The following is a 13,578-nucleotide window of genomic DNA, read 5'->3' as shown; positions in this document are numbered from 1 at the left end:
AGTTTAGTCACATGATTTCTCCATTTACAGTACGTTTGCCGATCGGCTGTGCAGCCAGACTTATTTTCCATTCCTTTGCCTCATCCTCTCAACCATACAATTTTTCAATTCATCTTCAATCCACAGTATTTAAAGGTTTTTACAGTCATTTTCTTAAGGGGTGAATGCTTATTAGTAACTGGAATAAGCAATTTCATAAATTCTGATCTTGTCCACATTCTGATTGTGCCCACATTTGTCGACAGGTGTAGACAATCAAAAGACGCGTTGTTATCTGATTGTGATTAGATTTTCCTGACCACCTCCGGAGGTAGTCGAAGACGCATCTTGTACGGATATCCTTAAAGTGTAAACGAATCCTGACAATGAAAGCATATACTTTTGGCTAACATCATGGTTGTCCCGCCCTCTAAAGAAAAATCACTCCGGCCAGTTGAGGTATAATTATGGACAAAGATACCTTTACAATTCTTCCTCTTCATTAGAAATCAACCTGGGCACACACTGGTTGAATAAACATTATTTCCACGTCATTTCAATTAAATTACGTTGAACCAACGTGGAATAGACATTGAATTTGAATCTGTGCCCAGTGGGAAATGTCTACTTGCACTGTGGTCGGATGCCACAGTCCGATCGAAATTAAATCAAGCATATAGAAATAAAGTTATGTAGATTTAGTCGTGAATGAGGGAAAAACGGTTATCCCGTTCCCATGTCCAATGCAGCGCAAAGGACTGTAATAGCAGGAGTGGGAATATGAGAAAAAAATGCCCATTTTATTCAGAGCTGGATGGGGTATTGGCTGACCATCCCACCACCCACCCACCGTCCCATGCATCCCCAATACATTTGTAGTTCAATTTAAATTCTGTAATGCTATAGCAGTCTATCAACGCTCGATGAGTGAAAGAGACTCTGTTAGTAAATTATCACTGATCAATGATTTGGAGGAAACCAAACTATGGTCGTTCTTCTCCCAGCATGTCACATTTATTCCCCTTTGGTAGGCTACTGTTTAGGCCTATACTGAATAAGAATCTGACCCCTGTTATATAATGCAATCCTGTATATATCCTGCTATTCTGTGAATCTTTTAGCATTTTCCTGAAAAATCTCCAAAGATGTCCAAACTGATGCGTAAAGGCGCAGAGCTTTCTGTAAGTATGGCACTGTCCAATATAATGTACAATCAGGCACATGCACTGACAGAGCACTAGGGGTGCTGGAGCACCTGCCCTTTTGCCCTCCTATGAAAAAAGTGCCCTTTGATTGGTGGTGAGCGGTGAGTTTGAAATGAATACGGCCAGTAGTAGGTTACTTTGTAGTTGCTAGCATGTGTTGTCTCAGGGACAGGGACAGGGATGGAGGCAACTGCTGTTCGACTGTTTGTCAGTAATATAACAAATTCAAATCAAGTAAAGACTAGCATAGCCGAGCTAAATAGCTGATTCATCTCGCCTACATTAGCGACATTCGTGTTTCCGCTGCATTCATTTAGCTGTGGCGCGTTTTTACATCATAGTATTTCTACCAAACATACTTTCAATAATCTGTCCGGATACAACATCGTTCTAAAGGTTATTTAGCTCTGTCTGGGTACAACAACGTTCTAAAGGTTATTTAGCGCTTTGTGCCACTGTGGCAGCCAAACCTGCTTGCACATGAAACACAGTACACAGTCCTCCAGACAGCATGCTAGTCACTGTTATGGAATACATATTAGGAACATTGTCATTCGTCCTCCTCAATCCTCACCCCTCCCTAGTCAAGTATCAACCAGTGGCGCAGCACAGTTTTGCGAGGCCCCTCCCCCCACCCCCATCAGGTCCAAGAAAGAACTCTACATATTTTGCCATGGGACAGAGAGAAGAATTTGCAGTTTTATAGCTAATATCATGCTATTCTACACATTTTGCCATGAGGCTGAGAGACAATGTTGCAGTTATAAAGCTAATTGACTGTAATTCTAAACATTTTGCCATGACTTATGACGTGTTCATATGCTATCTGCCCCCCCACCCCCCAATTTTTTTTTTGAAGAATGTCCTTTTAAAAAGTCACCAGAGCTGACCTTTTCACAGTCGTTCTACAAACGACTGCTACAAAAATGTCCAGAAGAAACACTGATTAGCGATGACCACCCATAGTGGTTCTAGCAAAGATACTTAACTAACCTTTCATCTTTGGTTCTAGCTTGCTTAGCATACAATGTGTGATGAGTGAGTGTGTTTTTGATGAAAATGAAGGCCTATGTTAAAACAAATAATGGAGAATTTGGCTACAGAAGCAATAGAAAAGTAGGCTATGAATGGAATTAAAGTGTGTGCCCCACCAAAGATCTGTGCACGGCCCTGTGTACAATCCAAAGGACTAGGCTTCTTTTAGATTTACACTTTATTCCTCCATAGTATTTTCTTTACGTATGTGCTCCTTTGTAGGCCTATACATGCCAGTTTCTTTAGAGAGCAAACAATATTTGCCTTTTCAATCATGAACATTATTATAAAGACAACGTATGTAAATATGTAAATGTAAAATGTAAATGTAAAATGTAAATGTAAATGTAAACATCCATGCTTAAAGATCAACCCTGTTCAGACCTGTTTGAAAAGATGCATTACGTCATTTGGAGATGCGCTTTGTAGCCTACTCTGTAACTTAACCTGTTTCTGTTTCTACTATGTGCATAAGGCCCCTAAGTCTAATTTGTATTTATACTGTGCATTAATTATATTTTGTGCACACATCCAGATACTCAGTTCGTTTGTGTGGTGACTTTCTTAGGGATGGGAGAGATTTCCGGAATATTTATTTGTATGGCTGTGGACAGGTCGAGGCTATCGGGACAGTAGCCTATTACGCCCAGTCTTAAATCGTTGGATAACAAAAGTAGGCTGAAATGATGAGAGTATAAACTATTGACTATAAAAGTCTGCTGTTTTCTGTCGATTTCTACAGCTTGTGTCATAAGAGGAAGTTCAAGGCAGGTTGGATTCATTTGCAAATAGGGAGGGACCAGAGAATCTGGTCACAATATGGATGCAGTGGGCAGCTAGAGACATTTTATTACCATTTGTAGACAAACCAAATCTCGATCGGATCATCTTGATCAGATGACGACAACCACGTGTTGATGCAAGGTGTAACCACGGCTAGAGATGTACGATATAGACCTAGGTGCGATACCGGATTAGGGTGGCTATGCCGGATGCCTGTGAGATGCCAGGATTCACTGTCATTCCAGCACACACACTCAGTCGTAGCGGGGACACACACATGGTGTCCAACAGTTTTTGTAAGCCAGATGCAAGCCTGTCCTGTGCTGGTACAAACACTATCTCTGTCATAATTTCCTTTGCTCTGATAAGATTCTCAAACTCTGTAACATATTTCATCTATTAAACATAAACACTAGACATGTGAAATGCCATAATGCAGTTCCAATTGGCCTATGTATTGGAAAATCTCAAGACTGTTCAAGTTTTACCACAGATTCCACCTCAAATAAAAGTCCATCTACATTTGAATAATTACAATTCATTAGCATAGACACACAATCCAAAGGAATTACTTACATATTATATACACACACACACACACACACACCTCAATGTGTCCACTGTCCCCACAAGCATCAACTGTTGAATTCCATCAGTTGCACTACCACAAATATGCGTGCAAGAGTTGTGCTATGAAGTGTTCTATTGTCACTCCATCTGCAGGCTGGCTCCTGGGCCTCTCAGATAAGACAATCTGGCCATCAGGCAGGGCTGATGGGACATGTGGGGATGGGGGAGGTGTGTGTGGGCGGGGGTTCAAAGAAGGGACATGCATTATAACAGAATCGGCTACTGGAGCCTTGGCACCTGATCCGAAGCACAAGAAAGGACCTGTCCATTATGCAACCTGCGATAACATACAGTAGTACACCATACAGGTACTTGACACATAGCCTGCAAACCTGTGTGTGTGGAGGTGTGTGTGTTACGGAACATTATAGTACTACCGTGCATGCATGCTTAGAACTGAGGCTAGGAGAGAAATTCTGAAGTGGCGGACTCCATCGAAGACTATAGATGTGAGACCTCACCTACTAACTCCTCTTCCACAGGTGATTTGAGAATAAGTGACTCCGTTTGTGTGCAAGTCAAGTATGTGTTTAGGAAGGCATTTTTGTGATTTCATTCCTAACCACAATACAGTTCTTCTCTCTTTCACACACACACACCTATTTCCTCATGTGCTGTCCGTCAGCACCCATGGCATGCAGTGTGTTGCTAGAGCAGAGAGTGGTGCAGAGTAGCTGCAGGGGAAACAGAGCGAGAAATAGATAAGTAAACAGTCCTATACCTGAGCCCTATCTCTGATCTCTGCCTATGTGACTGCCCATCACATGGGGAGCACACGTGCCCCAAAACCAACTAGACTGAGAGTCTATGGGGTTATCCAGTATATTGTTGTCACCAAGGTGGGACAATGAGTGACATGTGGGGACAGTGACCGGTGTGCGACAGGTCAGAAATAACAGAGATGAGGAGATAGCATCTCAACTAACCTACCATAGCTTAGGTTCACTATAGTGAGTGAATCAGTGTTATCACTATAAGCTACCCTGATAAGAATGTCTAAGTAAGAGTGTTGTGGAAAATAACCACCATATTTTATTACAAATAAGGTCTTACAGAGTTTTCGTTGCATCAAGAAATGACTTTATTAAAGTTTTCAACAAAGCCGATACCCGTCTGCAGAGGGGCACCCATTCTTAAGGTCCCCCTCCATCTTATATAGTCCTCTTCAGTTTTCCCGCTCTTTTATTACTCCGCCCACTTCCTTTGTCCCTGAGGACGGCTGAACTATTACTCCAACCAATCACCCGCTCCCCTGTCTTGCACACACACTCATGTTTAGCTTAAACATGACAGGCCCTAAATCACACAAACCTCACCCCCTCAAGCTGTAATCAATCAAGAAGATATTATTATACCAAGGAGCCAAAGGTCTAGCCCAAACTCTATTCAACCCTGGTGCCGCTCCCTTCACTGTGTTTGAAGAGAGAGACAAATACAAACGGCCCAATTCAGTTAGCCACAAAGAATGTTAACTATATGTTCATGATTAACTCAATTTCATCTGATAATCCATTAAAATACACATCAAGAGATGCCTTGTTGTGCGCTACACATGGAACAGTAGGCCTTGGCATATCTACAAAGCACATATAGAAGCTTGGCTTTTCTTTTTCATGGAGGTTGCAGGTGTGATTAGCACAATTAGCATGCAATACCTTTGGAGAAACAATGTAATGGCACGGGTAACTCATTGTGGGAGAAGGCTCATGACAATGATGAACATATCAGCTTTTACAAGCGAGCACAGAGATAAGTCTCACTAGAACTGGTTCAGCAGAGTTTTGAATGAGCCAATCCATAACAACATGTGTGAATGGGAGGAGCATCTGGTTGTCCTCTAGGTAATCTGTATACCAGAACATCACATGACACATCTTAGACAACCATCAGTAGACCATGAAAATATGGTCCAGAAACTGAAATGAAAAACAAAACCATTCACTCAGGTATGTGTGTAGACCCTTTATCAGTTATCCCTGTACAATGGCAGTTTGTGAAGGCATAATGCAGTCAAACGCCCAACTGAAAGTGCAGAGAGGCAGACAGTAAAACCAAGAGTACCATTTTTCATATGTAGAGCATTTTTGTCAGGTCAGCATGCCTTTTAGGTTCACCTGACTAACATTCATATGAAAGACTCACAAAGGAAAGCAAAGCAAAATGTATCTTGTGATCTACTGTAAAGGTTCCTATAAGAAAAAATACATTACAAGTGAAATTTGAAAAGGGGAATTCGATACAGACATTTTTGTGGTATTTCTTCGATTACGCAACACAATGTAAAGACTTACTCCAACAACAACAATGTCACGCCCTGACATAGAGATCTCTAGTTGGTTTGGTCAGGGTGTGAATATATATGGGTATTTCTAGAATGTGTATATCTATGTTGGCCGGGTGTGGTTCCCAATCAGAGGCAGCTGTCGATCGTTGTCTCTGATTGGGGATCATACTTAGGCAGCCATTTTGCCTACCTATGTTGTGGGATCTTGTTTCTGTTTGACTTGTTGGATGTTTTAGCCTTTTGAACTTCACGTTCTGTTGGATTTTGTTATTTTGACGGTGTTTATATAATAAACGACTATGTATGCATATCACGCTGCACCTTGGTCCAATCCTTTACACGACGGACGTGACAAACAACCAACCCACTGGGCACAGACGTCAATTCAACATCTATTCTATGTTGGTTCAATGTAATTTCATTTCAAGGACGTGGAAACAATGTTAATTCAACCAGTGTGGGCCCAGTTGGAAGTGAACCAACAGTTCAATTATGCTTCAATATGCTTTGATTACTTAACCATTCATCTATTACACTATTAGTGTCAGTGCCAAGTCATATTTATATCATAGCCTAAGGAACATATTGCACTTTAGATAACACAATGTGCAAACCTCAACCTCAAAGAAAACTGTTTGCACTGTTTAGGGTTAAATCTGCTGGGGACTAGTGAGCTATTAAATATATAATATGCGACATGTTCGTTGTTGTCACGGGGAAAGGTCCGATGGATAGCTTCAATTGTGAAAAATGTATTGAACTTGATGCAGCTAAAGAAAGGATTATTACTCTTCATGAAGAAATAAAACATTTGACCAAGTGCCTTGAACTGAATAAGGATTCTATGAGACTATCGGCATCTTTAAATGCTTCCTATCAAAACATCCAAGAGGATCATAATGGGACCTTCCTGGACTATGATCAATTTCCGCCACTGCACCCCTCTACTAGCTTGAACCACAAAATGGCTGCTCACTGTTCGGCTCCAGGTGAGCGTAAATGGATGAGTGTCGGAACCAGAAAGAAGGAGAAGAATCATTCTCGGCGCGCCTGCCTTCTTCCCCCGCATCCGGACTTAAGACATTGAAATTGCTTTGAGCCCCTGTACCAGCTGTCTTCTGCCGGGGGATTGGGTGTTTCCTCCATGGCTGTGGATGCCCCTCCAGCTACCTCTCCCTGTCCTAGTCAATCAACTGCCTGGGTACAGCCTGGACCACCGCGGCCCCCCTCTGCTGGGCCGTGCTCTCTGGATCAGAGCTCTGTCGCTTTGGTGGTTGTGGCCTGCACGCCACCAGCGTCTCAGCAGCCCTCTTCTCAGGTGAGTTCTGTGGCTCTGGCCTCGCAATCTGCTTTGAGACACGGCAGAGGCCGGATCATTCCGGCGATTGTGATAGGGAGTTCGATGGTGAGGCATATATCTGTACCTGGGGCAAAGACTTTGTGTTTTCCTGGGGCAAAAGTTCAGGATATCACCAGGTTGCTTCCCGAGGCTATGAGTCAGTCACAGGGAGCTGATACTGTCATGGTTCATGTGGGGTCAAATGACATTATGAAGGGCAGCTCAGAACAGCTGAAGATGGATTTTAAAGAACTGATTGGGTCTCTACTTGACACCAACAAACGCCCCATAATATCTGGCCCTCTGCCCTCCATAAATCGTGGCATTGAACGGTTCAGCAGACTTTTAGCCCTCCATAACTGGCTACGAGACTATTGCAGCTCTGTGGGTGTAACATTTATTGACAATTTTGATACCTTCTGGAAACAAAGCTTGTATTATAAGGGGGATGGGATCCACCCAAATCATTGTGGTTCCTGGATCCTTTCACAACATTATAAGGCTGCTTTGAGACAATGACTTATCAATGACCCAAGTCCAGCTCATTTAATCCCTATCATTGTGTCGATGAGTTGTCATAATGCTTCAGCAAATGTACACTATCCTAGGGGCATTGGAAGACACAATGTAAAAACCTAATTGATGTCCCTCTTACTGCCTGGAATGCCTCTGCTGATCCTACAGCTATTGTATGCAGTAATCATATGCCTATGAACAAGAGTAATACTGTTAGCAATGAGGTGGTGTGCCCTAGTAGGAAGTCCACTGTGTGCAGCTCACCCTGCACTAATAAAAATAACCAGAGTATGTCTACCTCTACTAAGCTTCCCAGTAAAGCAAGAAAAATAATCAAGCATCCCAGAAAAGTGTTAAAAATAGCCCATGTTAACATATGTAGCTTAAGAAACAAGGTTCATGAAATCAATAATTTGCTAGTAACAGATGACATTCATATTCTGACAATCTCTGAAACTATAGGTATTTTTCCATTACATACAGTATATTATAAAATCATTTAACAACAAGCAGAATCATTATGGGTTTAAAAGAGGATTAGTGACTACACCTGTCTATGATGTATGAAACATATTTTGAAACATATGAAACATATTTTGTAATCCAGGTGCATGACTGGACAACCACATTGTGACTGCAGTAATCAATGTACTATATAATTATCATCAGGTGTGTATGTATATTATTTTTAAAGGTACTGTCTTTATCACGCCACCAATAGAGTCAGGCAAGAGGACGGGAAACCAAGCAGACAGGGGCATAGACAGGAAAGAGGCTAGACAAAGAAACCATAGTGGCTCAAGGTCAAGGGAGGGTGGCTGTTTGGATAAAGAGTGGGTTCCGATATGATATGAAAAGATGAAGCTGTATAAAAAGAGAGCTCCAAGTCTGGGACTGGCAGTTGCTCTGCAGACCAGCTTTGCTTTATTGCTTGTGTAATAAAGTCTATCTTGATTCTACAAAACTCTGAAAGTGCTTTATTTTTTAAATTAGGATAAGGACGATTTTCCACAACAAAACTCACTTTGATGATACAGTGGTAGCAATACAAGTTTGTAACATTTACAGAAAAGACAGAAATGCCAACGGGGGCGGTGTTGCGGTCTATATGCAAAACCACATTCCTGTAAAGCTTAGAGAGGATCTCATGTTAAATACTGTTGAAGTAATATGGCTACAGGTTCACCTGCCTCACCTAAAGCCCATTCTGGTGGGAAGCTGCTTTAGACCACCAAGTGCTAACAGTCAGCATCTGGATAACATGTGTGAAATGCTTGATAATATATGTGATATCAATAGAGAGGTATACTTTCTGGGTGATTTAAATATTGACTGGCTTTTATCAGGCTGCCCACTCAAGAGAAAACTTCAAACTGTAACTAGTGCCTGCAACCTGGTTCAGGTTATCAATCAACCTACCAGGGTAGTTACAAACAGTACAGGAATGAAATCATCAACATGTGTTGATCATATCTTTACTAATGCTGCAGAAATTTGTTTGAAAGCAGTATCCAAATCCATCGGATGTGGTGGTCACAATATATATATATACATATATATTTTGTCATTTAGCAGACACTCTTATCCAGAGCGACTTACAGTTAGTGAGTGCATACATTTTTCATACTGCCCCCCCGTGGGAATCGAACCCACAACCCTGGTGTTGCAAGCGCCATGCTCTACCAAATGAGCTACAGGCCAACTGAGCTACAGCTACAGATAGTAGCCATATCTAGGAAAACCAAAGTGCCAAAGGCTGGGCCTAATATTGTGTATAAGAGGTCATACAATAAGTTTTGTAGTGATTCCTGTGTTGTTGATGTGATTAATATTTGTTGGTCCGTGGTGTGTAATGACGAGCAACCAGACGCTGCACTTGACACATTTATGAAATTGCTTATCCCAGTTACTAACAAGCATTAAGAAAATGACTGTAAAAATGGTTAAATCCCTGTGGATTGATGAGGAATTAAAAAATGGTATGGTTTAGAGGGATGAGGCAAAAGAGATGGCAAATAGGTCTGGCTTTACATTTTACATTTTTACATAGTCATTTAGCAGACGCTCTTATCCAGAGCGACTTACAAATTGGTGCATTCAACTTATGATAGCCAGTGGGACAACCACTTTTAAAATCATTTTTTGGGGGGGGTGGGGGAAAAAATGATTACTTTATACTATTCTAGGTATTCCTTAAAGAGGTAGGGTTTCAAGTGTCTCCGGAAGGTGGTCAGTGACTCCGCTGTCCTGGCGTCGTGGGGGAGCTTGTTCCACCATTGGGGTGCCAGAGCAGCGAATAGTTTTGACTGGGCTGAGCGGGAACTGTGCTTCCGTAGAGGTAAGGGAGCTAGCAGGCCAGAGGTGGATGAACGTAGTGCCCTTGTTTGGGTGTAGGGTCTGATCATAGCCTGAAGGTAAGGAGGTGCCGTTCCCCTCACAGCTCCATAGGCAAGCACCATGTTCTTGTAGTAGATGCGAGCCTCAACTGGAAGCCAGTGGAGTGTGCGGAGGAGCGGAGAGACATGAGAGAACTTGGGAAGGTTGAACACCAGACAGGCTGCAGCGTTCTGGATAAGTTGTAGGGGTTTAATGGCACAGGCAGGGAGCCCAGCCAACAGCGAGTTGCAGTAATCCAGACGGGAGATGACGAGTGCCTGGATTAAGACCTGTACCGCTTTCTGTGTAAGGTAGGGTCGTACTCTGCGAATGTTGTAGAGCATGAACCTGCAGGATCGGGTCACCGCTTTGACGTTAGCGGATAACGACAGGGTGTTGTCCAGGGTCACGCCAAGGTTCTTTGCACTCTGGGAGGAGGACACAATGGAGATCATGGAGCGGGCAGTCCTTCCCTCGTCTTGCCGAGGTTCAGCTTGAGGTGGTGATCTGACATCCACACTGATATGTCTGTCAGACATGCAGAGATGCGATTCGCCACCTGGTTATCAGAAGGAGGAAAGGAGAAAATTAATTGTGTGTCGTCTGCGTAGCAATGACAGGAGAGACCATGTAAGGATATGACAGAGCCAAGTGACTTGGTGTATAGAGAGAATAGGAGAGGGCCTAGAACTGAGCCCAGGGGGAAACCAGTGGTGAGAGCACGTGGTGCGGAGACAGATTCTCGCCACGCCACCTGGTAGGAGCGACCTGTCAGGTAGGACGTAATCCAAGAGTGAGCAGCGCCGGAAATGCCCTACTCGGAGAGGGTGGTTCACAGCATCAAAGGCAGCGGATAGGTCTAGAAGGATAAGAGCAGAAGAGAGAGAGTTAGCTTTAGCAGTGCAAAGAGCCTCCGTGACACAGATAAGAGCAGTCTCAGTTGAATGACCAGTCTTAAAACCTGACTGGTTTGGATCAAGAAGGTCATTCTGAGAAAGATAGCAGGAGAGTTGGCTAGAGACGGCACGCTCAAGATTTGGAGAGAAAGGAAAGAAGGGATACTGGTCTGTAGTTGTTGACATCGGAGGGATCAAGTGTAGTTTTTTTTGAGGAGGGGTGCAACTCTCGCTCTCTTGAAGACGGAAGGGACATGGCCAGCGGTCAAGAATGAGTTGATGAGCGAGGTGAGGTAAGGGAGAAGGTCTCCGGAAATGGAGACCAATTGGCAAACGTACTGCAAATTGAGAAATCATGTGACTAAACTGAATAAAAAGAAGAAGAAACTACACTATGAAACAAAGATAAATGACATAAAGAATGATAGTATAAAGCTTTGGAGCACCTTAAATGACATTTTAGGCAAAAAGGCAAACTCCGCTCCATCATTCATTGAATCAGATGGCTCATTCATCACAAAACCCATTGATATTGCCAACTACTTTAATCATTTTTTTATTGGGAAGATTAGCAAACTTAGGCATGACATGCCAGCAACAAACGCTGGCACTACACATCCAAAGATATCTAACCAAATTCTGAAAGACAAGCATTGTAATTTTGAATTCCTTAATGTAAGTGTGGAAGAAGTGAAACAATTATTATTGTCAATCAACAATGACAAGCCACCGGGGTCTGACAACTTAGATGGAAATTACTGAGGATAATAGCGGACAATATTGCCACTCCTATCTGCAATATCTTAAATTTAAGCCTACTAGAAAGTGTGTGCCCTCAGGCCTGGAGGGAAGCAAAAGTTATTCCCATACCTAAGAATAGTAAAGCCCCCTTAACTGGCTCAAATAGCCGACCAATCATCCTGTTACCAACCCTTAGTAAACTTTTGGAAAAAATGGTGTTTGACCAGATAAAACGCTATTTTACAGTAAACAAATTGACAACAGACTTTCAGCATGCTTATAGGGAAGGACATTGCACAGCACTTACACAAATGACTGATGATTGGCTGAGAGAAATTGATGATAAAAAGATTGTGGGGGCTGTTTTGTTAGACTTCAGTGCAGCGTTTGACATTATCGATCATAGTCTGTTGTTGGAAAAACATGTGTTATGGCTTTACTCCCGCTGCTATATTGTGGATAAAGAGTTACCTGTCTAACAGAACACAGATGGTGTTCATTAATGGAAGCCTCTCCAACAAAATCCAGGTAGAATGAGGAATTCCCCAGGGCAGCTGTCCAGGCCCCTTACTTTTTTCAATCTTTACTAACGACATGCCACTGGCTTTGAGTAAAGCCAGTGTGTCTATGTATGCGGATGACTCAACACTATACACGTCAGCTACCACAGCGACTGAAATGATAGCAACACTTAACAAAGAGCTGCAGTTAGTTTCAGAATGGGTGGCAAGGAATAAGTTAGTCCTAAAATTTTCAAAAATTAAAAGCATTGTATTTGGGACAAATCATTCACTAAACCCTAAACCTCAACTAAATCTTGTAATAAATAATGTGGAAATTGAGCAAGCTGAGGAGACTAAATTGCTTGGAGTAACCCTGGATTGTAAACTGTCATGGTCAAACATATTAATACAACAGTAGCTAGGATGGGGAGAAGTCTGTCTATAATAAAGCGCTGCTCTACCTTCTTAACAGCACTATCAACAAGGTAGGTCCTACAGGCCCTAGTTTTGTCGCACCTGGACTACTGTTCAGTCGTGTGGTCAGGTACCACAAAGAGGGATTGGCTCAGAACAGGGCAGCACGGCTGACCCTTGGATGTACACAGAGAGCTAAGATTAATAACATGCATGTCAATCTCTCCTGGCTCAAAGTGGAGGAGCGATTGATTCATCACTACTTGTATTTGTGAGAGGTATTGACATGTTGAATGCACCGAGCTGTCGGTTTGAACTACTGGCACACAGCTCGGACACCCATGCATACCCCACAAGACATGCCACCAGAGGTCTCTTCACAGTCACCAAGTCAAGAACAGACTACGGGAGGTGCACAGTACTACATAGAGCCATGACTACATGGAACTCTATTCCACATCAAGCAACTCATGCCAGCAGTAAAATTAGATTTAAAAATCAGATAAAATACACCTTATGGAACAGTGGGGACTTCGAATCAACACAAACATAGACACATGCATACAAACACATGATAACATATGCACTATACACACATGTACACAGATTTTGTGTTATAGATATGTGGTAGTAGAGTAGAGGCCGGAGGGCACACACTTAATATGTTGTGAAATCTGTTATGAATGTATTGTAATGTTTTGGCAGCAGCTAATGGGGATCCATAATAAATACAAATACAAATACAAAGGTCAAATTCAAGTCCATTTCAATAGCTTCAGGTTGTATGTTTAAGTTATGCAAAAACATCTACCCGCATTTCACGATGTTCAAAATGTGTCAGTAATATGTTTAAAGCGACAAAAGGGCATCTTTAAGA

This window comes from Coregonus lavaretus (genome assembly GCF_964263955.1).
Source record: "Coregonus lavaretus genome assembly, chromosome: 13".
Lineage (NCBI taxonomy): Eukaryota > Metazoa > Chordata > Actinopteri > Salmoniformes > Salmonidae > Coregonus > Coregonus lavaretus.
Note: the sequence above shows the minus strand (reverse complement) of the source record.